This window comes from Megascapheus bottae, chromosome 17 (assembly GCF_031878675.1).
Source record: "Megascapheus bottae isolate mThoBot1 chromosome 17, mThoBot2.hap1, whole genome shotgun sequence".
Classification (NCBI taxonomy): Eukaryota; Metazoa; Chordata; class Mammalia; order Rodentia; family Geomyidae; genus Megascapheus; species Megascapheus bottae.
The window spans coordinates 10,447,400-10,472,223 of NC_143525.1; the positions used below are offsets into that span (position 1 = coordinate 10,447,400).

General features: G+C 45.7%; 1 protein-coding gene across 2 annotated transcripts in view; it reads right to left on the reverse strand.

The window, feature by feature from the left end:
- Positions 1-24,106, reverse strand: part of Cdrt4 (CMT1A duplicated region transcript 4) — an 80,514-nt gene extending 56,408 nt beyond the window's left edge. The window contains exon 1 of one of the 2 annotated variants that reach the window (XM_090349569.1): positions 24,020-24,106. The gene's annotated coding sequence lies outside the window, so the exon portion shown is untranslated. Of the gene's footprint in view, positions 1-23,601; positions 23,689-24,019 lie in introns of those variants that run through there. The other variant, XM_090349570.1, reaches the window with a different exon arrangement.
- Between the last annotated feature and the right edge of the window lie 718 nt (positions 24,107-24,824).

Consider the following 24,824-nt stretch of genomic DNA (forward strand, 5'->3'; position numbering starts at 1 on the left):
CTTAATTTTGCATCTATCTAATTGGCAAAAGTGTTGGATGCAACTTGCTTGAGCAAACCAACTTTTAAAACTGGAATGATGCTGAGACCCTTCTTGATGCCTTCTGTACACTATTTGCTAGCTACTACCTACTACTCTCTCACTAGATAAAAATGATGGGGGCGCAGGGGTTGGGACTCCAGCCTATAATCCTAGCTATTTAGGAAGCAAAGATTAAGAGGATCATGATTTGAGGTCAGCTCAGACATATACTAGAGACTCCTTTTCAACCAAAGCTGGGCATGGTGCATCCTAGCTATGTGAAAGGCTAACATAGGGAGAATCAAGATTTCATGCTGGCTGGAGCAAAACTCTGTGAGATTCCATCTCACCTGAAGAAATTAGGCCTGTTTTTGCTTGTCATCCAAGACATAGTGGAAAGCAAAAAAAAAAAAAAAAAAAAGAGGAAGAAGAAGAAGAAGAAGAAGAAGAAGAAGAAGAAGAAGAAGAAGAAGAAGAATCGTGACCCAGGCACAAACCTGACCAGGAGGAAAGACACTTATCTCAAAAATAACCAGCACAAAAAAAGTGCCGAGAGACATGGCTCAGCAATAGGGCACCTTTCCACAAGCATGAAGCCCTGAGTTCGAACCCTTGTTGTGGGGAACGTCACATTAGGAAAATGGCCGACCTGCCTGTCGCCTCCTTGGGAGGTTTGGCTGTGGTTTGTGATGTAAAATAAGACTACCTCAAACCCACGGATTGGCCCTGCTGCCCTCTCTGACCGCACCTACCTCCCCTTGCCCTGCCCATCTGTATGCTGATAGACTTCTGCATCTTACTTTAGCCCCTTGTACTTTCCCAATAAACGAGTCTTGCTGTGACAGTCTCCCTGGCACAGTCTCCCTCTGGAGAGGGAGGGCTGGGTGAAGGCAGCCAGTCGGCCCTAACCTTTCTGGGTCTCTTCTTAGTGGGGGCGTGTTCTCCTTGCCTCTCCTGCAGGTCAGGAGGCAAGAAGTGCTAAAAACCCTGATACCTCGCTCCATTAAAAATTAAAAGAGGGGCCGGGAGTTTGGCCTAGTGGTTAAAGTGCTTGCCTAGCATGCATGAAGACCCGGGTTCGATTCCTCGGTACCACATACATAGAAAAAAGCCAGAAGTGGTGCTGAGGCTCGAGTGGTAGAGCTCTAGCCTTGAGAAAGTCCAAGGACAGTGCTCAGGCCCTGAGCTCAAGCCCAGGACTGGCAAAAAAAAAATCAAAAGAAACAAAAATAAAAGTTGTGAACAGTAGCTCACATCTGCAATCCCAGGTAATTGGGCATGCGGATTACACTTTAAGGCCAGCCCAGGCAAAAAGTAATATGTTCATCACCACAAATGAGCTTGGTATAATGTAGTGGTACATGCCTGCAATCCCAGCCATGAGGAGACATGGGCAGGATAACCATAGCATCAGGACAGACAGAGAAAACAATGTGAAATCCAATCAGAAATAAAAGGAAAAAGTAACTGAAACTGAAAGGGTTGGGGACATGGTTCTAGTGCAAGGTCCTAAATTCAGCCCTACTACTGCCAGAAAAAGAAAGGAAATATTTACAGCTACTGTTGTTCCTCTAGTCTTTAGACTATGTGAGGGATCTAAGCAGCTGTCTGTTGGAAACAAAAATTGTGGCAAATTGTGCAAAGGCTAATCTTTTGGAGCTGGAATGAGCCCAGCCCTCACCAGCACTGGACACTGGAGGAAGGAAGAAGGACAGTGGAAGATTTCCCATCATGTATTTTATTTTAGGGAATGGCCTAAATACAGGAATCCTTGATTTTCTAAGCAGGGTGACTGTGACCCTGGGTTAGGATTGGTGGACAGTGTCTCAGACTCAGAGCTCATGACCTCGGGCCTCTCAGGTCTCTCTGTAAAATGGTAATGGCTGGACTGTGAGGAATTAAGTGAGAGAACACATGCTGTGTCTGAAGATGGGAAGTCTATAATGTTAGCAGAAGGATGATCATAGCAACTTCTGCACTGCCACCTGTGTTTCCATCAAATCCTCCCCAGACCCGCTCTGAAACTATCCTGATCAACACTACGTACTGCCAAGACGTCCAAAACACAGATCAGAAAACTTGGCACTACTAGGGTTTGAACTCGGGACTTCATCCTTATTTGGCTGGTGCTCTATCACTTGAGTCATGCCTCTGGCTCTGCTTTTTAGAAGCTACTTTGGAGCCAGACTCTCATGAACCTTTCTACCCAGGATAGCTTTGAACAATAATTATGTATCCTGCATAAGTATGATTATAAGCATGAGCCACCAACATCCAGCAAGAAAATAGTTCTTAAATAAATGAAGCTAATTTTTCACATCCTCATTTTCCCAGACAGACCCATAGTAAACATAGAAGAGTTCAGCCTCTCACTGAGTGTCCTAAGGAGTCACTCAAAGTAGTAGCAATACCTAAAGCGCCCACAAATTACTCCCCAATGCCCCCCACCCAAGGAAATGGATGTGTGTGTGCGTGTGTGTGTGTGTGTGTGTGTGTGTGGTTGGAGCACAAGCTGAGAAAATAGCAGGAGGGCTGAAGGAAATGGAGATAGGTGTGTAATAGGTGTGTGCTTAGAGAATTCACAGATGCCACTAAGCTGCATCTGAGTTACAGGCTAATCAGCTGCTGACTGCAGAGGACAGCCTTGGGTCCGTTGGGTTGCAACAAACTTGCCAAGAGGTCCAGAGCTTGTCCCTGGCAGCTGTCAGAGCCATTGCTGGGACCATTGCTGAACTACACTGCTGCCTGAGAGCCTAGCTTTTGTCAAAAGAGGGGATCTAGGAGGATAAAGCCATAGGACTTGGCCATTGTGGACCTGTCTGTCTACATTTCACCTTTCAATGACAGTGAGTCTCTGGTCACACAGGGAACAGGGCTGACCCAGCAGCATTCTTTGAGCATTCAACAGCTCTGTCTGACTTGGGCCAGAGCCCTCTGGTGGGGTCGGTGAAGAATAATGGGAGTCAAACCCTGCCTTTTCCCTCAGGGAGCTTGTTGTCTAGCCTGCAGAAGGAACTAGAAGGAATTGGAAGAATTGTTTTTATTGGAATGGCAGAAGGTCCTCCCAAGGTCTGTAAAACCAGACCCCACCTCTCCACCTCTTCTCTGTCTCTGTTCTGTGTCTGAGCTTTGTACACCCCTAGAGTGAAGCGAGCACTTTATACATGTTCTTCCATGCCATGTACTAGGGAGCAGACACAGGACTGGGTGTCTATAGACCTGACATCCGAGGGCCAGACACTAAAGCAGAAATGGTGAGATAAGAAACAATGATGTGAAATGAGATGAAGATCAGGATATATCAATGGCACCAGTGCCAACTTATAATCACCCTACAGCTGGTGCCTCTCAGTACCACCCGCCCATCCCTACCCTCAACCAAGCAAGCACAATGCTCTGAGTTCAAATCCTAGTACGAGCAAATAAATAAAAATAAACCAAACCTGAGGGCAGCTGTTCCTGCCCTGTTTTCATCCTAAACACCACATAACACAATGACTGCCAGGAGTGTGCTGGCCTCAGAAACATTTGGAGACCAGTTGAGAACAAACATCTGTAATTTAGAACACGTCCTTGGAACCGATGGCTTGGTCTAGAATTTCCTTTATAGAAAACAGAATAAAAGCCAAGCACTGGGAAGAGGAGATGGTTACAAGAAGTTGCAGTTCATAGGAGCTGGTGTGGTTCTCTCAATAGAAGAAAATAAGCAATTTTAGACAAGCCCTATCTTGTCATTTCTATGCAGACACAAATTGCCAGAGAGCAACAATAGAGTCCAGCAGGTGAGAGCTGTACTCAAAGAAAATCCTTCTCTCTTGGCAAGTGGAGAGAGCAGGTCATCCTTTAAAGCTTACTACAAAATTAAGAACACATCCACAGACTACAGAACTTATCAAAGGTTAGGGCTGAGACTTGCTTCCAGTTATGCACTCTAGCGATCTCATTCTGCAGACAAGAACTCAGACACCCGTAGATCACATACTCCACCCTGGCCCATCATTACCCATTTAGTTAAAACTTAGGTCTTCAACGTCCTAGAACAGATTGCTCCTATCCATTGCTAATACTCTTTTCAGAATTTTTTTCTGCCAGTACTCACACTTGAACTCAGGGATGGAACTATCTCATTTTCACTCAAGGCTGGCACTCTACAATTTGAGCCACACTTCTACTTCTGGCATTTTGCTGGTTAACTACAAAAGAAGCTGGAAAATGTAGTCTAGCTTGTGCCTAAAAGGAAAGGGCAATAGGCATTTTGTGAACCCAGTACACTGTGACACAGAAGATCAAGTCCCTCCACTCCTTGTTATATCTTCCCAAAGTAGATGAGCTCTATTGCAGTGTATGTGGGTCCTATTTGGCAACCACTGGACTGGAAGACTAGGCACAGACTGACTCTGCCATCTCCACTTCCTCTCCCACAGAACAAGACTTTCTGAGAAGAGCCAGCTTTGGGGGATTATGGGAAGCTATTAACAACAGCTAACATTATGGAATGTCTACCCTATGTCCAGCACTAACTAACCAACTTAAATGCATTACCTCAGTGCAACAAACAACCCAGTGAAGTAGACACTATTATTATCCCCCCCCCCTTCATAGAAGGAGACTGAAGCTCATGAAGACTGTGTAACCCCGGACAGGATTTCATCTCATTCATTGGCTCCAGAGTGTGCTGTCAGCACCTCCACTGTGCTGACCCCAGAGGGAACATGAAAGGCTGAACTTCCTGCTCTTTGCAAGATTTCTACATCAGAAGAGAGAGCAGGAGGGTCAGAGCTGGGGCAAGAGAATATGAGTTATGAAGGCAGCTGATGCATTGAGAACAGAGGCAGACGGAAATGGGAGGGTGGGTAGTGAAAAAGGTGCAGTGGGCTTCAAAGTCCAGCTACTGGAGCTCAGCTGTATCACCATGTAGAGGATTCCCTGGGCCCACACGGGGCCTTGTTCACACTGGAACACTCCTTGATTAAATTGAGCATAATCATTCAGAACAAGGCAGCCCCACAGGTATGTTGTGTTAGACCATTTTGTGTGACTATAACAAAATATCCTGAGGCTGTGTACTTTATAAACCAAAGCAACATTGGTCCAGTGCTGGTGGCTCATACCAATAATTCTACCTACATAGGATGCTGAGATCTGAGGATCGAGGTTCAAAGCTAGCCCAGGAAGAAAAGTCTGTGAGATTCTTATCTCCGATAAATTACCAAAATCCAGAAGTAGAACTGTGACTCAAGTGGCAGAGCACTATCCTTGAGCAAAAGATGCTCAAGAACAACAGCAGGCCCTGAGTTCACGCCAGTCCTAGGGCAAAAAATAAATAAATAAAAAGAAATAGATGTCTTTACCCAGTTCTAGAAGTTCAAGGGCTTTGCTATGATATGAACTTCATGGTGTGCCATCACAATGACCCCAGGACATGCAAAAAGGAAAGAAAGATCACAGGTAAGACAGAACCCACTCTCACAGGAACTCCCTGAGTAAGACTAGCATTAATTCCTTCCAAAGGACACAACCCAAATAACCTAATCGCCTCCCACTAGGCCCTGTCTCTTCAAGGCTCCACACCACCTCTCAAGAGCACCACATTGAGAACCAAGCTTCTGGCACACAAGCCATTGGAGGACAAAGCCCAGCCATGCCAACAGACACAGAGGAATTGACATGACTGAGGTGAGAGGGTATGTGTGATCAGATTCAGAGATGATTCCAGCTTGAAGACAGTTGTGGGCTCCTGGTGGGTGATCTATACACAAGCCAGCCTTGATATTCCCCCCGATTTAGCCATAAAGGCAGCCTCTGGCCTGAGCAGTAGGGAAAAGAACCTAAGCCTAAGAACAGTCACCACGAGGCTCAGCAGCCTTGTCTCCCCATCATGTACCCTAGAAAACTCCCTCCCCACTCAGAGTGGTGCCTAGACACCCTGTGCTTGTGTAAGGCTGCTGAGCTCTAAACCATGGAGATGGCCATCACGAAGAACATTTCTGCTTTTTAAAAGAACCAGAGAAAAGCTGGAAGATTGGGAAGACCTGAGCCTATAGCTCATGCCTGTAATCCCAGCTACTCAGGAGGCTGAAATCAAAGCCAGCCCGGGCAGGAAAGTTCATGAGACTCTTATTTCCAATTAAGAAGAGGGATAAAGTGGGGGGGGAGGTGGAGCTGTGGCTCAAGTGATAGAACACCAGCCTTGGGTAAAAGGAGCTCAGGTATGGTACCTAGGCCTTGAGTCCAAGCCCAAGGACTGGGAAAGAAAAGAAAAAAAAGAGAGAAAGGGAGAGAGAGAGACAGAGAGAGAGAGAGAGAGACAGAGAGAGAGAGACAGAGAGAGAGAGAGAGAGACAGAGCGCACGCGCTCATGCTTGTAATCCTAGCTACTCAGGAGGCTGAGATCTGAGAATCTCGGTTCAAAGCCAGCCCAGGTACTAAAAAGTCTGTGAGACTCTTATCTCTAATTAGTCATCAGAAAACTGGAAGTGGCGCTGTTGCCTTGAGCTGAAGAGCCCAGGGCCAATGTCCAGGCCCAGAGTTCAAGTCCCACAACAAAGAGAGAAAGAAAGAGGGGGGGGGTCATATTGGATGTTGCAGAGGTAGAGGATAATAGATACTTTCTGAAATGTGCCCTTTTTAGCCTTGCCCATGAGTCATACCTGAGAATTAAGGGTATGTCCTGTTTAAGATGACACAACTGCCCGTCAGCACAGTAGGAAGGTGGAAGTCCTCCACCTCTTTTCAGTCATCCCTCCTAGGAGGAGCCTCAAACCATAAAAGCGGGGATCCCATCCTACCCCTTTGTTTAGAGCATTCTGGCTCATTGCTTCCTTCCTCCTCTGGGCTGCACGGCCCTGTCCACCCCAGAACAGAATGATCAACAGAGAGGACACACCCTTCCCAGCAATGATGACCCTTGGCTCTCCTCAACTCCTCCCTGACCTTTTCCTCTGTGCTAGTAATGAAGGCTTCCTCTCTCTCTTTCTCCCTCTCTCTCTCCTCTCTCTCTCTCTCTCTCTCTCTCTCTCTCTCTCTCTGTCGTCTCTCTCTCCCTCTCTCTCCCTCTTTCTCTCTCTCTCCTTCCCTCCCTCCCTCCCTCCCTCCCTCTTTCCCTTTCTTCCTCCCTCTTTCCTCTTTCCCTTTCCCTCCTTCCCTTTCTCTCTCTATTATTTTCTCTCCTTCAGTCTCTTCAAAGGAGAATGAGATTCAGATTTGTAGGATGTTTTTAATGCATTCCAGATGCCAGAGAAACCTTGGCCAGGGCTCAGGCGTTCGTCTGCCTTTGGGCCTCTCCCTCTCACCTCCTCCTCTCCAGCCCTACTGGCCTGAGAGACAAACAAGGCAGACGAGCACCATCTGCTGGCTGCAACCTGAAGCCTAAGAAAGGAGAGGAGGATTTTAAGGTGGGGTTGGTTGGGCAAGCAGATCAATTCTGGAGTCTTTTGGAGAATTCCATTTCCTGATGGGAATCCTTAAGGCTGAAAATTGCATAAAATTAGACAGCTTCTGTCCTTTGACTTAAACCATAAAGGGGTTAAGGACTTAGAGAATGGCCCAAAGACCCTCCTGGCTTCATTCTGCCATCATTATGTCATGTTTCTTTCTTTTTTTTTTTTTTTTTTACAGTCTGAAACCTAGCTGGGTGGTTTTTACTGTTCCACTATGGTTAGGAAAGGGCAATAGCAAGGCTTTTCGGGGTAGGGTGGAGATCATGGAAGTTCTAACTTCAGAAGGCAAAGTTCTTTTAAGATGGTGAGTTAGCCTGATTCTAGGAGTGGATTCAAGTCTGCTGGAAGAGAAAGAAAGGCTGAGGAGGGTAAGAATGGCCCCTGAATGAAGTTCTAAAGCCAGGGAACTCCACAGTCTGGCAGCCAAAAGAGCCTACCAAAAACCAACAGATGGTTTCTCAAGGAAATTCAAAATAAAGAACCCAATCTCCAGATATAGTGTGCAACCCTCGCTAACTGTAAGCTTCACCTGAGCACAGTCTAGCCCATAAAATTAAGCCTGTTTGAACATCCTGAAGCCCCAGGGCCTGAGCATGAGTAACAGCCAGCCCAGAATCTGGAGATTCCAGCTTGGACTGTATCAGTTTCAGAACACGGTTAGAGTTTGATCCTGGAGTAGGGTGAGAAGATGAGGAGAAAGAACTAAAGTTGCAATCAAGAGGGCTTTAAAATAAACATATGCATGAGCTTTATGTAGGTGTATAAACTCACATCTTCTTTTTAAAAAAATAATTTAAGCTAAGCTAGGCACCACTGGCTCATGCCTATAATCCTAGCTACCCAGGAGGCTTCGATCTTGAGGCTCATAGTCTGGCACTCATCCTATGGGTGGACCTGCTCTTACACTCTTCACCCTGCTGCTCCTGCGGAGATTAGGAACCCAGCTGATCTTTCCTAGAAGGCCTTTCTATCCAGGCCCTCGTTCCCCACCCTGTGGCTTCCTTCTCTTCTGTGGCACCCAAAGCACTATCACCCCACATAATCACACACACTGACACTGCCATGTTGCTTCGGGAAGAGGAAAATGACCCAATTATAACGGCCCAGAATGAGGCAGGGCTATAATGTTTAATAATATTCCTTGACAGTCCAGATCTACTTCTTAGTCACATATTATATGGCCTTACCTCCCCTGTATGTCACCTGCCAGATTCCATGAAAGGCAAAATCGGTGTACAGCCCCAGCATCTGCACTGCCCCAGTAGAGCTGTCGCAAATGGGGTCCACTTACCCAAGCCCAGGGGTGCAATGAACACTGCAGTATGGACAGAGAATATTCTAACTATTCTAAAATATCCTTTTCCAATTCATTAATCTATTTTTTTCATCTACTTCTGGGCATGTGTATGCATAATAGTCTATCACAGCTATTTTCGTTTATATTTAAATACATAGCTGCTGTGTGAGCAAATACGGGACACATATTGATTTTTGGTGTGCGTGCATGTGTGTGTGTGTGTGTGTGTGTGTGTGTGTGTGTGTGTGTGTGTGTGTGCTGGGGCTTGAGGCCCAAGTGTTCTTGTTTGGATTTTTTACTCAAGGCTGGTGCTCTACCACTTGGGCCTCACCTCCACTCTGGATCTTTGCAGGTTAATAGGAGATAAGTCTCAGAGATTCATCTCTGAGATTGAACCATCAGAGTCCTAGCCCACCATGCCAGTGACAGGACCTCTCCTCGGGTGGGTTTTCCTGCTTTATCTGCCCCCAGCATGGTTCTCCTCCCAGCTAAAGTGAGTAAACATCACCTTATACATGGGGACAACCTGGCCCCAGCCAGGCAACCAGGGGGACCTGGGGCACAAGATAAGCCAGCATGAGCCCCTCATTGCTGAGGTGAGGGTAGGCTGTAGGGTTTCTGGGGCAGGAGGACAGCCCAGATGGCAGGGATGCACCGAGAGGCTTGGGGCAGCCTCTGCTTACAAGCTCAGGTGTTCCTTGACACGTGATGGGGTTCTGCCCTGACAAAAAGGGAAGTCCAAATGCATTCACACACCTCATCTCCCCGATGTCCTCGCTCAGCAGCACCAGGCACTGTGCACTGGGGGTCCCAGACTGGGATGGGAGCTGCAGGTGCTGCCACAGGCAGCATCCAGGAAGACCTTCCCTTGCTGTCCAACCCCAGGCAATATCGAATTCAACACGTGCTTTCTACTATGTATTGCTTTTGCCCCATCCCATAGCTGGAAATCCCAAGTCACACCTGGGATTGTCTAGTGAAGAGAGTTCTGAAATTGAACATCCCCAGTAATGCTGAGTGCCAGCTCTGCCTTCCTTCCAATGGGTGGCAGCTATGGGCCTGCCTCTCCCATTCCTGAGGGAACCACCCTCCCACCCTTCCTCTGCCTTTTCATTCCACTGGGCCTAAAAATGGAGCTCCGCCCCTCCTACTTCCCAGAGAGCCTCTGCTGCTTGGGTTAGATGGAAGCACTCCTTCCGGGGCACTGCTACTCTCCCAGGGTTCCTTGGCCTTCCCTGGCTGTGGCCACAGGGATGAATGGTTTATTTAGCCCCATGGTCACAGAGGTTGATGTCTTTGGCTCTGCGGACTCTGAGCAGTAAGAAGGCAGAGCACTGTAGTACGAGGAGCACATGCCAGAGGCCACTCACCCCACACATCACTGTGGACAGGAAGCAAAGAGATGAGACAAAGAGGGGCAGGCCAAGAGACAGTACTCAAGGACATGCCTTCACACAGCCTCCCAGGACCTACTTCCTCCAGCTGGGCCCTACTTCCCTAAGACTCCAGAGGCGCCTAAAATAGCACCCCCTGCTAGGGACCAAGCACCCAGCACCTGACACAATTTGGAAGCCATGTTATATCTAAACCATAATACTCCTGTAGCTTTCCTTTAGGTCTATGCTCAGTCTGGCATGGTTCCTGGCTCTCCATGTGTCTTCTCTCTTACCATGAGCAAAGACAGCAGGCCTTGAGAGGAGAGATGGCTGCATTTCAACCACCTCAGATGCTGTGGCTGGAAAAGGTATCATTCCTCTATCTACCTACAAGAAAGAGAGAGAGAGAGAGAGAGAGAGAGAGAGAGAGAGAGAGAGAGAGAGAGAGAGAGAGAGAGAGAGGAGGGAGGGAGGGAGGCAGGAAGGAAGGAAGAGCATTTCAGCAAACTATACCCATCCATTTTAGAGAGGTCAAATTTTTACAAAGTAAAAACAGAACCACTGCTCAGGTGAATGAAGTGTAAGATGACACCCCACTTGCACCTATGTCTTCACCCCACCTCTGGAATTCTGCTTCCGGGTGGTAAAAGAACAGAAGACAGTTTTTCTAGGTTTGGAGAAGACTTGAGTGCAAACCTCTAGGGAGGAAGTAGAAAGGCTGAGTGAGGGCTGCAGGAAGGTAGGAGAAGCATGTAAATCTAAGAAATCTTCAAGGTCAGATGTGTCTGCCCTCTGCTTTCTCGTGGTTCCGAAAGAGGAGTTTGAAGCAGAATCTGACCATCTAGTCAATGCCAACTTCACAACATCAAACTCCCTTCCCCCCTCCAAAAAAACCACAAAAGTTAAAGGAGATAATAGGATGATAACTACCACTTGTAGAGTTCTAACAACATGTAGTACTTTTATAAAAATTAGGTATTTCAGCCAGGCACCAGAGATTCACACATGTAATCCTAGCTACTTAGGACTGTGATCTAAGGATCGCAGTTCAAAGCCAGCCCAGGCAGAAAAGTCCATGAGACTCATATCTTCAATAAACTACTCCGAAAAAGTGGGAAATAGAGCTGTGGCTCAAGTGGTAAAGTGATTATCCTTGAGCAAAAGAAGCTCAGAGACAGAGCCTCAGCCATAAGTTCAAGCCCAAGAGCCATCAAGACAAAAATTCTTTAAAAATTGCCAAAGCATGGAGCCGGGAATTTGGCCTAGCGGTAGAGTGCTTGCCTAGCATGCACGAAGACCCAGGTTTGATTCCTCGGTACCACATACATAGAAAAAAGCTGGAAGTGGTGCTATGGCTCAAGTGGTAGAGCTCTAGCCTTGAGAAAAGTCCAAGGACAGTGCTCAAGCCCTGAGTTCAAGACCGACAACTGGCAAAAAAAATTGCAAAAGCAGAATCAAGTAGTTGTACAAAGGGGTTCCAACTTAACATGTAAGTTTACAATGCATCTTAATCTATATCACCCCTTCCACTCCTGTCTCTCCCAGACCCACCATCCCCTCAAATTACCTGGGACACTCTTTAATTTTAAAAGGATAATGGGAGAAGCCTCAGTACAGATGACAGGACCTTTAACAAACTGCCTCTTGCATTTCATAGCTAAGGAAATGGTGTATCCAATATAAATTACAGGTACCTTATTAACATTGGAGATGTATTATAAAGACAAAAATACAAGACTGAATGTCAGAGCATAGAAAACAACAGGGAACAGATGTGAGGGTCGTTCCGGATGACAGTGACACTCCAGATGTGAAAGAGCTCATTGTCATCAAGGGAACACATTTTGTTTCACTCCAGTGTGTCAAGTACGAAAACAAGAGTCTCTGATCTTAAGCACAGAAACTTTGTCATTCTGAAAACTTCCAGAAAACAATGAAAGTGTAGCCCATTAATAGAGCAGCATCTGAAAATGTTTCTGCCACTTTCAGAAGTCTGAAAGAAGGTCTTCAAGATCCTGAATCATTAAGAACAATAAAGCATCCATAGATGCTCTTGTGGTTCTACAATGTAAGATCTCAGCCCACTCCAGAAGCTGAAATGTAGACCTTTTTTCCACACTGGTCCCATTTTCCCATCTCTCTGTTCTAATTAGGAAATCATAGCAGTCCTGGTCCTCCTCTAAATCTGAGTGGCCTTAGCTAACCCACAAGCTTCCCTGTCTCTGCTTCATAGTTCAAGAATTACACTGTTGTCCTCTTCATTTCCCCTTTGATTAAATTTCAAAACTCTTGGGGGGAAATGTGAAATGCTTTCAATATGTAACATGAAATTATCTGGTGTAACTATCCTATGAAATGCTCCAATGTCTAATGAGTAAAAACTAAAAATCTGGTGGTATCTCGAGCATGCGTGTCTGCGTGTGTGTGTGTGTGATCTTGGGCGTAAACTCAGGGCCTGGGTGCTGTCCCTGAGCCTTTTTTCTCAAGGCTAGGGCTACACCACTTGAGCCATAGCTCCACTTCCTGTTTTTTTGTCGGCTGTGGGGTTTGAGCTCTGGGCCTAGGCACTGTCCCTGAGCTCTTCAGCTCAAGGCTACTGCCCTACCCCTTGAGACACAGTGCCACTTTCAGTTTTCTGGTGGTTAAGAGTCTCACAGACTTTTTGTGCCTGGGCTGGCTTTGAACCATGATCCTCAGATCTCACCCTCTTGAGTAACTAGGATTACAGGTGTGAGCCACCGGTGCCTGACAACTTCCTGCTTTTTTAGGTGGTTAATTGGGGATAAGAGTCTAATGGACTTCCCTCCCCAGGCTAACTTGCAACCCTGATCTTCAGATCCCAACCTGCTGAGTAGCTAGGATTACAGGCATGAGCCACCAGCACAGGCTAAGAATCCATTATCTATAACATGTAACATCAAATCTAAATAACAGGACTGGGAAGTCTTCGGACTCACTTGAGTAGGGGCAGCAGTTCTCACAAGCCCCCTTGCAATACAGGTCACAGCTCAGCCCATGGGGCATCAACCTAGAGTTGTGAACTGTGGAATAGGTAGGATCACCTTGCTTGTATTTCTAGTAACCTCCCAGGGGATGCTGAAGCTGCTGGTCCTGGAACCACACATCAAGAGCACTCAAAGTAGAGTGATTTCAGTGGTCCAGCAGCTACCTCTCCTGTTTTGCTGAGGATATAGGTTTTTGTGGTGCTGAAGGAAAGAAGAAAGGGAAGATACTGGGACAGACATTGTAATATTGAGCATTTGAAAAATATCTGCCAGATGCCTTTCTTTAAGTTAGCTGTGAGCCAGAACTTATGAGACCTACAATCCTTTGCTTATACCTGTCTTCATGTGACCCTAGGGCTCCAGAGGCTCCTAAGAAAGATATTCTGTTGTCCACTGGGAATAACTAACACCTGAGTGGTAAGAAATTTGTGTTGATAGCCAGGCGCAGTGACTCACACCTGTAATCCTAGCTGGGATCTGAGGATCAAGGTTCAAAGCCTGCCCAGGCACTAAAGACTGTGAGACTCTTATCTCCAATTAACCACTAGAAAACTGGAAGTGGGGCTGTGGCTCAATGGATAGGGTGGTAGCCTTGAGCTGAAGAGCACAGGGACAACACTCAGGCCCAGTGTCCAAGCCCCCAACCAACATACACATACACATACACACACACACACAGAAATGAGATGTTGTTCTCATCCTTATACTACTGAGAGCCTGTCTTCTCTTCTGTGAATACTCTGGAATAAGTGGGTAGGTAATTAGATTATAGATAGATAGATAGATAGATAGATAGATAGATAGATAGATAGATAGATAATCTCAATTTATGATGGGGTAATCTCTTGATTAAATCCACAAGTTGAAAAGTATTCTCAACTGAGATATATTTAATACATGTAAACTACTGAATATGAACGCTGTAACTCAGCCTAGTCTACCTGCACTTACATTAGCACATGGTGTTACACAAAATCATCTAACCCCAAACCAATTTTGCACTAATTCATTAAGTACTACACTGAGAGAGGAAAATAAAATGGTTGTGAGTTTTATACCATTATTAAGTCAAACCATCATATAGGGACGTTCTGGCAGATCTCATTTGTAAAATACATCTATGTGAATTTCAAAGAGCGCATAGAAGATAACTGATATATTTCTACTAATATTATATAGGCCTGACAGGAAAATACCCATTATACTCCGTTTGCCAACTCCTACAGCAGCCATTGTGCTTCAAGCACAGTACCTTATACCTTATTGCAATGACTAAACCTAATTGGACCACGGGAAGGTGCCCAATTAGCAGCTACACTAATCCAAGGGGAGATGGACCATCCACCCTATGCACTTGGGAAGGCTGGAGGAGACAGCGAACCTGGGACAAATGCCCTTGCATTCCTGGGCTTTCCTGTCTTCTGCAAAGCCAGGATGCTAAGTTTCAGAAGCTCTCCTGGCTCTGAGCCATAAACACAGTAACTTTCTATCCTTTCCCATGTAGTTCTAGTCCCCCTTTTCCCAGTGCTATGGAGGAGCGCCTTGTCCTCACTGGTGAGTAAAGGGGGATCTGGTGTTCAGTAGGGTGGTACACAGTCCCTAGGAAATCAAGGCAGGCCTCAATACAGGGCCAGTCTCAAATGGCAAGGCCTCAGACAATGTCTCATTGTGGAGTTTAATACCGCACATTTTTAAGAGCCTGGGCTTACTGAGTCAGCGATCTGGAACATTCTCAAGAGGCTAAAAATATCCCACAAGTGGACTGCATTTTAAACTTTGCTTTATAAAACTTTCTATGTGAAAACAATCGAGGGTTTCTTTAGATTCTCACTGCTGGACTTGAGAAGTCTGGAGAAAACACAACCCTCAGAGGGGGTTGAACATCACTGCCCAAAGCGCTAGTCAGGCCAAAATTCCACAGCAGGGACAGACATTTGCAGGCTTAAACCATCCAACTGATTTATACTGCCAAAGCGAAGAAGTAAAATGCTTTTTTCCTTTCCTTCTGATAGTCTGAGAATTCTTTCTTAGCATCAAATAGCAGGACAGTATGTTTGTTTTCTTTTCATCCAGGAGCTAGATCAGTATGTGTCAAATGCTCAGTTCTGGTTTCATCCAGCTTCCCCAGCAAGAAATAAGCAATCAATGCATAGATAGTTGGATAAAGTCCACTTGGGTGTGCGCCATTACCACGGCTGCCACCACCACCTCCACCAGCATTACCATAACCACCGTCTCCACCAATTCCACCCCACTAATCACCATGGCAAGAAGTGTTCTCAAATCCATACTGGAATACACACACAGAGACAGATTCAAAGCAAGAGTTTGTGACAGTGAAGTAAACCCCTCCTTGGCTCTTAGCAAAAACAGGAGCTAGTTTTCTCCAGGAAGCTCTGAATCCAGAGGCAGACAGATGGTGAGGCAGGCCCAGAGACTAGGGGAGGCTAAGGGTCTGTCCCCTACCAGAATGCCACAGAGCATGGGAGGGTACCTCTGAAAATCACCGAGAACTTTTCTACACATGAGGTGTAGCTACTTGCCTTGGGATACTTGTTGATTCAAAGCAGAGAGGATGAATTTTTATGGATCATCCAATGACAGACAGTAAGCATACTCTTTAAAACCAAAATATCTTCCCTTAGCAGGTCATGATGGTCTCTCATGCTTATCTCTGGGTTTGCTCCTGCGGATTTGATCCAAGAAAACCACCATGTGAGTATGACAGTAGGCATTTTCCAGAGAATTCTATGGCAAAGATGAGGCTGGATGGACAGAAAAGAGATCTGTGGCTGATTAGTAGTGTCTATCAGGGCACAAGAAGTGGAGTAGGACATATTTGCCAAACACTATTCATTCAGGTGCTAAGGGAGCAGCTGGTATCAATGTACTGCTGGCTTTTTACAGGGACACAAAAACATGGATATGACTGAATTTTTGCTTCAAAAAAAGGCATATACAAATTAGAAAAAATCATAAAAATGTAACTCTAGTCAGGCACCAGTGACTCATGCCTGTAATCCTAGCTATGCAGGGAGCTGAGATATGAGTATCACAGTTGAAAGCCAGCCTGGGCACCAAGTCTGTGAGACTCTTATCTCCAATTAGCCAATAGAAAACCGGAAGCAGAGCTGTGGCTCAAGTGGTAGAATGCTACTAGCCTTGACCTGAAGAGTACAGGGGCAACGTTCAGGCCCAGAGTTCAAGCTCCATGCCAGAGGGTAGGGAAGGGGGAAGTAAGTCTAAATGACTCACAGAGGAAACCATAGTACTCTGATTTAAATTTTTAGCTACTCTTTTTTTTTACTGTAATTAGTAAAAGGGTTACATGATATTTGCCAGATAGAAGGTGCATTAATTCACATACATTGATACCCTTTCACATGTCTTGGTACCCGTTTCCCTCCCCCCCCACACCCCACACCCATCTTGGTTTTCCCCCCTTCCCTATCAAATTTCAAATATCCAAATACAAATAAATTCAATATATCAGATAACAAAGTGAGATACTATACCAATATGAGATAACCAAGGGACAGCAAAGGAGATGAGAGACAACATAGTACATTAAGGACAACAATTACTCATTATATGGCTTTTGTTTCACTATCCTGGAGGTCCTTTCAATTAGCTTCACATTATATGGCCTTATGTATCAAGATTTTGCTCTATTGCAAATCTCTGCTAGTAGAGCCCAAGGTTTCTACTGATTATGACGAATGAGGGAAACCATTGTTAGCTACTCTTTTTTAAACTGAGTAATCAGAGACTCTGTTTCTGCAGCATGCTTGAAAATATAGTTTGATGTCAGCTGCTTCTTATGGGGGCTAAGCTACAAAAACTCTAGGACTAGAAGGGTCAGGACTGTTATTTAGCTCAGGTGCTTGCCCACTGCAGGAATCAGCAATCAATGATTCTTTCCGAGCAGAGCAGTGTTCTCCAGCCTGATCAGCCAAGATGGCTAGGAAGTTATTTACCTGGACTCAGCCCAAATCCTCTCCTTTCATGTCTATCCAACCATCCTAAGTCCCTCTTCCACGCTATATAAAATATAATTATCTCTGAAGACTTTTCCTGTCACCTGAGGCTTCTGTTCTAGAGATGACAAGGTTTCAGATCACCTCACCTGCTGCTGTCACCTGTCTTTGGATTATCTTTGGCCTCCTGATCAGAGAGGCTGATCAGAGAGGCTACCTTCATTCTTGTGAAGCCTGTGCTTAGAACTGAGCCTCAGGCAGAAAACTAAGGCAATTACACAGCTCATTCTATTTATTCCCCCCTCTCCGTTTATTCCTCCCTTTCCTAGAGATCACAATAATGCACTGCCTATTGTCCTATGCACGCAAAAGAAGTTATTCATATACTAGTTGTTTATAGTGGTTAATTCCAGTCCTGAATTGCCATATTATGGATGCAACTAGAACTCTCTATGTTGTTGAAACAGTGCTTTTAAAATCTAATCTCTAAATGTGATCTTACCAAAAAATAAAAGACCTTCAAATCAGGAACAATTATGAGTGCTTACAGTCAGCACATCTTTCTTTATACTGGAGTCCCAAGCCAGGATCATTTGTTTACTTATTATAAAACTTAACTACATGCTTGTGTACTTAATTGTATATTTAATTTTCAGGTGTCAGTGGCTCACTCTTATAATTCTAGCCACTCAGGAAACTGAGATCTGAGGACTAAGATCCGAAGCCTGCTCAGACAGTAAATTCCATGAGGCTTTCATCTCCAAATAACTAGGAAAAAAATCAGATGTGAAGTGGCTCCTGCATCAGCATTGATTTTAATTAACTGCACAACAGGAGAAATGGGGTTAGCCCTAACTACACTATTTGCAAACTAGAATAAATTAATATTTCCTATGTAACTGGAGTGAACTGGCTACTTACACACCTATTTTGTTTACATCAGACATTGGTTTGTTGCCATCTAGTGGCCTATGTGCAAATTATAAGGAAAGTAGGGAGCAAAGACTGCAGAGAAAAGTAACGTCCTGGAAGAAGTGTCTAAAAATAGGAAGCCTCATCCACAGTATTGCTAAATTTCAACAAGTATCTGAAAATCATAAAAAAAAAACCAGCATGTGTTCCGACTAGCAGAAATGAACACTGTGGTAAGTTGCAGCTCACTTTCTTAGGATCTCTAGTGAATAACTTCACAGGGGGCTCATTTTGGATGGAGCTCATGCACTGGGCATGAGAAGTGACTCATGCTAAACCATTCCATCAAGCCAAAAGTTGGTTATCTTGCTCCAGAAAGGCCTCCAAAAGAGAGGAGGTCTGGGCCCTTAGATTCTGAGTTTGTGACGCCATCACAAAAAAAAAAATTGAGAACACATCAAGGTTGAGCCCAAAACTGTTTATTAGTAAAACAAAGCAAATGCAAGATCATGCACACCCAGACAAGGTCAGGCACATCTGATAGCAGGTCACAGGATTTGTAGAAGGTAGTTTGGGGGTTTGGCACAAAGGCAGGTTAGGATACGTGCCTCCTTTGATGTCAAATCATTCCACACTGTTCTATTATTGGGTCCAAAGATCTCAACACTAGTATATCCCTTTAACTTTGCATCATCATGAGCCAAATAATGGCTCTTTATTCTTAGTTGAGCATCTCTTTTCACAAAGTATAGTGCTTCAGGGAAGTTATCCATTCCCGAGACAAGAATTTTCCTTTGCAAGCACTTTTTATGTCCAAAGGAGTCATTTTCCCAAGTATTCTCCCCTAAGAACAAGTGGCTTCCCCACTCCCAGAGGACACTCATTAGTTGAGAAAATGGACAAGGTCAGAGGGAGAGAGCTCCCTCTGCCCTCAGCCTTTTTAAATTGTGGAAGCACAAAGCTTAACACAAAGAAACTAATGCCTGTGCACGTCTAGTGGAGCTAACTATTAATAGTGTCACCGAGTTCCTGTCTGCTGTTTCCCATGGCTCCTCTTCTGTGACCTATCCTCCTGCTTCAATCTGCCTTTCTGAGAAATCAGGGGAGACAGGAAACAGCGAAGTCCTCAAACAGACCATGAACAGGACAGGGAAGTTCCTTCTGCTTTCACCTTTACAAAGAAAGTGACTGAAACAAGCAATCCGTGTGTCATTTTCTTCCCTCAGTTGTCCAGCAGAGCTCTGCATCTCTTCTCATTCTGAGGCTCTCTGACTCATAAGCCATTCTTTCCTCAAATTGACTGTTAAATTGTCAATTTTTAAAAATCATTTCTAACTTGCTCTAAGCAAAATGAAAAACTAAAGTCAGCACTCTTTCCTATCACTGCTAAACTCCATTTAGATTCTCCATGCCACATTATTAGGCAGGAAGTTAAACAGAGCTCAATGAGGGTCTGGAGTACTTGACTTTAGTGAGCTGAGGAACTTGGTTTTATATCCTAAGCTAGCATTCACTCATCCTTATGGTGGGTTTGGGACTACATTGAATATTTTGCATAGATATCTCAATAAAGAAAAGCATGAAGAGATTTATACATCTGACCCTCAGCCTCATCTGAAAAAAACAAACAAACTAACAAACAAACAAAAGAAAGAAACAGAAGTAAAGTGAATGGCTATGATGCAGGGCTGGATCCACAATCCAGATCTGCCTGAACCAAACCCAAGTTCTTCATGATTACCTGACTCCATACAAAAGCTCCAGAACTGAAGAATAGTGAGAGGGTGGAACAATTCCAGGAAAGTAATTCTGGGGAAAGCAAATGTAGGAATACTGGTAGAACAGAAGGTTAACTACTAAAACAGGTGTCCACTCACTTTACTACTGGACTTTCACAGTGATGTCAGAGGTGATGTGCTCTTTCATTCTTGGTTTCAATAATCTTAGCTTTCTTTCATTTTCTTCTCATTCTAGCAAAGGCTTGTCAACTTGATCATTCTTTCTTGGAGCCAACTGTTGATCTCATCAGTGTTCCTGCTTCTCTCTTCTTTTATTTCTTTCTCTCAACACTGCTATACAGCTGCATCCTGAGTTTTGGGAGGTTGTGTGTCTATTTTCATAAATCTTCAAGTATTTTCTAATTTCCCTTGTGGTTTACCTCCTCTGATACACTGGTTATTTACTTAGCAGTATGCTGGTTAACTCTCCTGTATCTGCGAATTCTCCCAACTCCCTTTGTGGTTGATTTCAAATTAATTCCACTGTGGTCAGAGAAGGGTTGAAGGAGTCATAGTTGGCTCTACTTGGAGGACGGTCTCCAGGAAGCCAGGGCAATTCTTTGATAGAAATCTAGTCATTTTAACATAAGCAAGAGAAGCAGAGTGGTTGAAAGCTGTCATAGGTAAAGGAGTAGTGTCGCTCACATAAGCTGGGAGAGATGTTTGGCCATTTTTGTGGTTTCTGTCTTACTTGATTGCATCACAGAGTGGCCATGACAAGTGTAGGTGAACAAAATGAATTCAGTTCAATGGGAGAATGTAGCCTATTTACTAGTCAACTTCTAGCTTTTTTTTCATCAGAAACTGAATATCCATGTACAGCAGTAGTGTGTACAGAGTAATCAAACTTACAAAAGATGCAAAATTCTCTGCATATGTAACTGTCCTATTCTCTGCAGGAACGTCTGTGCCAATCTCAATGTCAACCAAATTAGAGACACCCTACACCAGGAAAGTCCTAAGAGAAAGCCTAGAACCTGACCTGCTGTAAGCAGAGATAAGAGTATAACAGCCTTCGCCCTCAAAGAACTATCTTACCAAGGTGTGCTTCAATGAAAAGCTATTTAAGTGGAGAGGATACTGAGGCACTAGTCACCATGGTACCTGGCATCCTTGCATAATGAAAACGTTGTGTGGTACTCTTCTATCCTCCACCTTTCTCCTTACTAACAAAATCAACCTGTTTTCCCAGTAGGCTTTCACCTGAGTAAGACCATTTTGGCCAAAGAACTAAAACTAGAAGCAAAGTCTTGTACTTTTTGAGAAAGCTTTTTCCCCTCTCAGATTTAACGGCAATGCCCATCTTCTTTCCTTCCTTAAAAACAGATGTGTCATTTTTCAGCTGTAACAGAGATCTTGTGACCATGAGATAAGCACTGGGGACCAGTCAGCTCAATAGGGACAGTGAGCATGGGGAGTCTTTCATGGAATTAAGTAGCTGCCTAACACCAGCAAGTGCCTGCTTGGAGGCTTCCTTTGTAAGAAAAACACAAGCCCTTTTTTGTTTAGGCCTCCATTATTTACAGGATTTTCTGTATCTTCTAGTTAAATTCATTTCCTAATGGAAGAAACCAACAGAATGGCAGAGAAATTAGGGAAATACTGTTTGTGTAAAACTTTTCATATTACAACCAACTGAACAACAGAAAAAGTGTTCATCCTGTACATGGGGGAGAGATTTCAATTAAACCATTCCCTTTGATACCAAGAGTTATCAACAGTTAGTAGGACAAGTATGCACAGTATTTAGTAGCACGGAAGTCAACTACTCCAAAATATGAAATCATTGAAGATGTTTTGCTTCTGGAAAACAGAACTGACGGATAGCATGAGACTTCATTGCCTTTTTCAAGCCCTGAGTGACTTTTTTTTGCCAGTCTTGGGCTTGGACTCAGGGCCTGAGCACTGTCCTTGAACTTTCTTAAGGCTAGAGCTCTACCACTTGAGCCACAGCACCATTTCTGGCTTTTTTTTTTCTATGTACATGGTACTAAGGAATCAAACCTGGGTCTTTATGCATGCTAGGCAAGCACTCTACCACTAGAACAAACTCCCCACCCAGCCTGAGTGACTTTTTAAAAATTAACCACGGCAGGAAAGAAATCAGAGTTATCTTTCCTGGCACTAAGTTATAACCTCATGAGAAATGCTAGAGTTCTTTGATGCATTCATCAAAGCTAGGAATACTCTGGTTTCACTATGTGTAGTCAGAGGGCTTGAACTCTATCCCTGAACATTTTCACCCAAGGCTAGCATGCTACCATGTTGAACCATAATGCCATGTCCACTTTTCTGGGGGTTCAACAGATTTTCCTGGCTGGGCTGGCTTTAAGCTGCAACCCTCAAATCTCAGCCTCTTCAATAGCTATGGTTTCACTTCTTAGCACTGATTTCAAACAGGCCCAGAAACCTCTTTAAAAGTCAGTTGGGGGGGCAGGAGTTTGGCCTAGTGGTAGAGTGCTTGCCTAGCATGCACGAAGGCTCGGGTTCAATTCCTCGGTACCACATACACAATTCCTCGGAATTGGTGCTGAGGCTCAAGTGGTAGAGCTCTAACCTTGAGAAAGTCCAAGGACAGTGCTCAGGACCTGAGCTCAAACCGAGGACTGGCAAAAAAAAAAAAAAAAAAAAAAGTTAGTTGGTGATGAGCTGAGAACAGTGGCTCACACCTTTAATCCTAGCTACTCAGGAGGCTGAGATTTGAAGATTATGGTTCAAAGCCAGCCTGGGCACTGAAGACTGTGAGACTCTTATCTCCAATTAATCACCAGAAAAGAAGTGATGCTACGGCTCAAGGGGTAGGGTAGCAGCCTTGAGCTGAAGAGCTCAAGAACAGCGCCCAGACCCAGAGTTCAAACCCCACAACCAACCAAAAAAAAAAAAAAAAGTTGGTGATGAAGGCCAAGTGAGTAAGCCCAGAACTCCCTATCCAGCCTCCATTAGAGAACCTCTGCTTGAAGCTTTAATAGAAGACTGAATTAAGGGAAAGAACATTATTTTGAAAAGTTTGAAAACCACAACACTATAGAAAAGGCTAGGACAGCCCAATCTAGCCTATAACATACTAAGTCTGACTTCATGTGTGGTTTTTCTTCCATCTCCAAGATTTCAATTTCTGTTGAAAAACTGCAACACCTAGAAAGAGACCGTGGGTGTGAGGGGCCACGGATGGCGGGAGATGAGAGGTTCTCACCTGGTCCATTTCACCTATCTAGTCTGTGTGGCTCCACTAGAACTGGGGTCACTCCCTAAGGGACAAGGAAGCCAACTTCTTTAACCAATGGGAAAAAAGTAAGAGCAACGGAAAGATGAGTGACCTAAGTATCTTTGATCAGGGGTTCCACTGTATTGGAACAGGCTGCAAGGTCAGGTCAGGTCTGTGCCGTGGTGTCTATCTTGAGGCCAGGAAATCAAGCGGCTCTACACACCGCTTACACAGCAGGTGCACATGGGAGTTGCATCTCTTCTGAGTCACCTGACTCCCCAGGTGACCAAAGGTTTCCCCACCAGCAGCACTACTTGCCACGAAAAGGGGGCAAAAGATGGAAGAACCTCCCATCAGAGCTCCATCTTACTCCTCCGGAAATGACACTCACATCTCACTGCCATAGCTAGTAATGAGTTCAGGGAGCGGGGAAATGGGGAGCCAAGGGGATATCTGTTGGACACCGCACTTGGGAGTTAACTGGGTGATTATTTTCCATGTCTTGATTATGCATTACTAGCATGAATACACACACACACACACACACACACACACACACACGCCCATCCTCAGCAGGTTTGGGGACAGAACCTTGAATACCAGGATCTGGCCGCGTCTCCAAGGCCTTCCGGGAGCCCGCAGGCCGGCCGGCCGCAGCGAGGGGCGGAGCGGGCCCCCGACCCCCGCACCGGGCGTGCCCGCAGCCGGGCCCGCGCCGCGTCGGTGGGAGGTCGGCCGGCCTCTCCACCGCGTCCGGTGCTCAGGGCCGCCGAGGCCATCCCTCCGCCGGGGCCCTCGAGGCCCGTCACAGCTGCCCGTCCACCCGCTGGGCTCCGACTCCAGGGACGTAGGGGACGCGGACGTCGGACGCCCGGCCTTCGCCCCACCGGCCAAGCGGGCCAGACCCTGACGGGACGCCGCCTTTCCCGGCGCCTGAGGCAACACAGCGGCCGGACCCCGCTTCCAGAGTCCGTTCAGAAACGGACGCAGGCAGCAGGAGCTAATGTACCTGAGGCCCACCTCCCCGCCGCACTTCCGCCTCGAGTAAGCCTGGCTGGAACCGCCACGCCGAGAGACCGGAAGAGAGGCGGGCCTGGCGGGGGGCGGGGTCGAGAGGGACCCAGGGGGCGGGGCTCAGCCCGATGGGGGCGGGGCTCAGCCCGATGGGGGCGGGGCTCGGCCGCTGGGGGCGGGGCCAGCCAGCCTGTCCAAAGGCCAGGGATAAGGACTCCCTGGTGTCTAGGGCATTTGAGTTGGTCGGGTCCCGTTTGGATCTTCCTCCATAAACCCTCTTCCCATCAATTCCTCACAGGTACAGAGAAGATTCCCATTGCGGGTCAGGTTGGCCTAGCCCTGGAACTTGAGTCACTGTTGGCATCATGGGAATCCTGCAGTCTGTGATGTGGGGGACACCACCTTGTCTGTTAGTTCCAGAAGGGGCGCCAGGCCTTGCCATCAGGTACCAGGGCCCCTCGGCTCTTGCTCACTATGGAGTTCTGGACCAGGGCTCCCTCCTAGAGCCACGACTCCAATGTCTGCCTCTAAAATAACCTGTACCTCCTCCTACTGCCCTGAAACGAACGGCTCAGTACAGCTTTGCCTCTCAGACTAGGGTCTCTGAAGACAGCGGCTGCTTGAAAGCCCATAAGCTATGAGAGCAGCGATTGTGAGGCCTGACATCAGACTTAACTCCTAGCTGCTTGAACCCAGTCATGCCATTTAGCTCCTCTGTCTGTGCCTCAGTCTCCTCACTACGAACTGAGGATAACAATGCGTATGTTGTGGGTATTCAATGAGCCAATACACGTAAAGTG